Source organism: Trichosurus vulpecula, unplaced genomic scaffold, assembly GCF_011100635.1.
Source record: "Trichosurus vulpecula isolate mTriVul1 unplaced genomic scaffold, mTriVul1.pri scaffold_208_arrow_ctg1, whole genome shotgun sequence".
NCBI classification, from domain to species: domain Eukaryota; kingdom Metazoa; phylum Chordata; class Mammalia; order Diprotodontia; family Phalangeridae; genus Trichosurus; species Trichosurus vulpecula.
In genome coordinates this window covers 4,259-8,125 of record NW_023494493.1, presented here as the reverse complement: position 1 = coordinate 8,125, position 3,867 = coordinate 4,259, and the positions used below count along the sequence as shown (strand labels likewise).

The 3,867-nt window shown below is 39.6% G+C and overlaps 1 pseudogene; it reads right to left on the bottom strand.

Annotated features, from left to right (window-relative positions):
* Nucleotides 1-2,530: 2,530 nt before the first annotated feature.
* On the bottom strand, nt 2,531-3,432 carry LOC118833321 (annotated as a pseudogene).
* Between the last annotated feature and the right edge of the window lie 435 nt (nt 3,433-3,867).

Here is a 3,867-nt window from a genome sequence, read left to right as displayed (position 1 = left end):
GTTCTTATTGACCTTATCATAAATATTCATTGAAAAGGCTTCATCAGGTTTGATTACAGCTCCATAACTAGTCATTGTAGACAGGCAAATGTAGCTAATTTGTATGTTCTGTATTCCCACATAACTGGAAGTCAAACTGGGACGTGCCTGATGGTATCCTTGCTCTTATGTCAAGCAAGTACCAGTTTAATAATATTTCTCTAAGCACAAAGGCAGTTTCTCTGATCCAATTCAGGAATAATGGTAAGTGCTATCAGGCAAATGTTCACCACCAGCAACTGTGTGTTCCAACTGTCATGAGAAGGAGGTCTGTAGGCTTTAGAAGACTGCCAAAGTGGGGAGTCCAAGACAAAAAGAAAAGTTGAGAAGTTTAACCCTTTGTTTAAAAACAGACGTACCTGGGCATCAGGAGGCACAGAAAGATTTTCTTTTGTTGGCCTTTTTTAGAATGATCTCAGAATTATTGTCATTTTTTTAAAATATATTACCTTTTCAAGGAAATCCTTCAGTGGAAAAATGGGGAAAATAGTCGGGGCATTTCCAAAAAGGGAGAACTTTATATTTATTAGTTTCAATTAGACTCCATCCCATCTCTCTTTGTGACTTGTGTGTGTATATGTGTATTTGTGGTGTGTGTGTGTGTGTGTGTGTGAGAGAGAGAGAGATAGTCTTCCATCTGAACCTGTCCCTGTTCTCAGGACCAATTTGTCCGTTAGAAAGAGTACATGGTTGAAGAAATCAGAAAACCTGGGTTCTAGCCTTGTTTTTGTCACTTACTATTTTCTTGTGGGCAAATAAATCTCTTAATCATCCCACCTTAACATTCTGGATTTAAATTCTGGCTTTATAATTTAAATATTAGCCATACCTATGATTTGGTGCACAATTCTACATGTGTCTTTTTTCTCATGTATAAGCCAGGGCAGCTGGTGATGTAGAGGACAGAACACTAGGCCTATAGTTTGGAAGACCTGAGTACAAATCTGGCCTCACACCCCTACTGTGGGTATGTGACGCTATTTTCTTCAGTTTTCCCTACTGTAAAATTGAGATGATAGTAGCACCTACCTCCTAGGGTTGTTGTGAGGGTCAAATGAGATAATATTTAGCTTAGCATACTGTTTGTCAACTAGTAGGTACTATATAAATGTTAAATAATTTTATTATTGTGAGTATTTACACTACCTCTGCCTCACAGGTTTTTTCAGGAAAGCACATTAGGTATAAAAGTTGTAATGGATAAATAATTTTCTCTTTTCACATTTGTCCAGTGGGGATAGTAAGATGTGAAACAGCTTAGGTGAAGACACTTTGCAAAGCTTCAAATGGGATGGAAAGCTTTCCTCATGTTTGACCCCAGACTATCATCTCTTCCCCTGATCCCCGTGCTGCTTTTCCCTTCTCCCAGGGTATATGGTGACTCCTTTCCCTCACTTTCACTGTCTCTTCTTCACCCTCAGCCTTGGTCCTGGTTCCTCCAAAAAATGTTTCTTGCCAGACCCAGCCAGTGCTAATACCATGTCCACCACAGCGGATTGCACCAATGTCTGAATTTGGTCCACATTACCACCAGACTGAGGCTGACCAGATGGTTTGCTTAAAACAACAGGTCATCATTGGCAAGTCCTCACAACTACCTGACTCTGGCCACCAGGAAAAAGCTGTGCCCCTTGTGAATAAGAAAAACACAGGTAAATCATCCCAACAAGAAAAATCTCAGCCCTTTATTTTCCAACAAGCCAGGAGTCCACCTTGCTGTGTCTGTTCATCCAGGCCTGAACTGATGAAGTCTAGCTCTGATTGCTGGACCACAGTGACTCTACAAGTGCTGGAGCACCACCCAAAGCCTTCACTTCATCTTAATGTCCAAGACATACCGGTCCCCAACAAGTTTCCTTTACGTTGAACTGAGGCTCCAAAAAGCCAGTACTACCAGACTAGGGATACACAGATCTCTGACCACCGAGATAAGGAATACCACCAGATCCAGACTGAGCAGAAGAGAGGCATATCCAGGTGTTTACATGACATCAAACCTTACACCATTGAGGAGCTTACTCACACTACAAATTTTTTTTTTATTTTTTTTTTCAGTTTTTAAAAGGAAGATTTATTTAACAAGTTTCACTTAGCGCAATACACCTAAAAGGAAATCACAATACAATGAAAGATTTAAATCAAGGCCTCAGAATTTAATACAAACACCAAGACCAAATCCTAAAGTGTCCGTATTGTGTCTCAAAATTGTCCCCATTAACTTAAAAAAAAAAAAAAGCTTAAACGTACGTGCCTTACAGGATAGTAAACGAAATAAACTAGAACAAACATGCCAAATGTTTCACTTTTGAATCGCAGACACAGCTCCTATATTTGTTTTACAAAAAAGCATGTCTCCCAACATGCATCTCCAACAGTGTTCCATGTTATGTGGTATAAGAGCAACATTTAACATAATTGAAACTGCTTTAACCTAAATACGCTTGCTGCTTAAGTACACTCCTACAACATAACTACCTTGAGAAAAGCTGAAATTGTTTAACAGTTATAGTCTTTACTCAACTTGGTTATTACATCCTAGATGAATGTTTTTCTGTGTTCAAAAATATTGAACCTGAAAGTTTTTAAAACAATCCTGATTTCACTTACAGTAAGCATAAATCACAAGCTTGTATTGCAAAACTGTTAAACTTCGTTTTTGTTTGTTTTTTTTTTTCTTTAAAAAAAGTTGACCAAGAGTCAGTGATCAGGATTACATTCCCCATCCACCATTCATACTGGACATGCCAGACATCCCTCCCATTCCGTTCACTCCCATAGATGCACGGCTCCCGCTACTATAGTAGCTGCTGTTCATCGCTCCTTGGCTCCCTATGCAATGTTTGATTGAAAATCACTGGAGTTTTCCTGTAAAACTTGGTCATATCCGCTCATGCTGCTTTGACCACCATAGCCTCCTCCGTAACCCCCACTCAGCTGCTGGCTAGCTGGACCACCATAACTGGACTGGTTTGACAAGCCCATGCCTCCCATCATTTGGCTACCATAAGCACCACCGCTTGCTCCTGCTGTAGAATTCAAGAAGAGTTCTACATATCTGTGTTCGTAAGCACCACCGCTTGCTCCTGCTGTAGAATTCAAGAAGAGTTCTACATATCTGTGCTACATATTGGCTTTGTCTTTTGACATAGCTGCCACAGCATCTTCATGAGTAGCAAATTCAACATCTACTTCTCCAGTCACTCTGCCATCAGGTCCAATTTCAATGTGTACTCGAACAGGGTTGAGTGGTGAGAAAAAATTGTAAATATCATTTTCAGTAGCTCTGTAAGGTAATCCTCTCATGTGCACACAATGGCCTGTTGTACTCTGGAAAGTGGATCCACCATCTCCATATCTGTTTTGGGGAGAAATACCCTTTTCAAGCAAGAACATCATAGATGATGTGTCAGTGAGAAAACACAAGTCCTATGTCTCTGTTAAAGAAATTTGAAAGAAGGATCAACAATAAAACATGATCTTTTCTTTTGTATATCAATTGACCCCTCATATGCTGTCTCTTAAGCTTGGGCCTGAGCTTGTGTGTTATATGTTATTTTAAATATGGAATCACCACACGTTTCTTTTCCTGGGGTTGATAAGAGAAACTAATTATGGACTCTCTTAGTCAAGAAGTATTTATTGATGCTTAGTATAAGTCAGGCATGGTGCTCAGTGCTGGCAATACAAAGTCAGTCAGTAATTAGCATTTCTGAAGCACTAATTTTTTTCCAGGTACTGTGTTGAGAACAGGAATATTTGAAAAAGGCAAGAAAAGCAGTCTGTGCTCTCAAGAAGTTCACAGTCTTATGAGGAGACAAGTGAACAAGC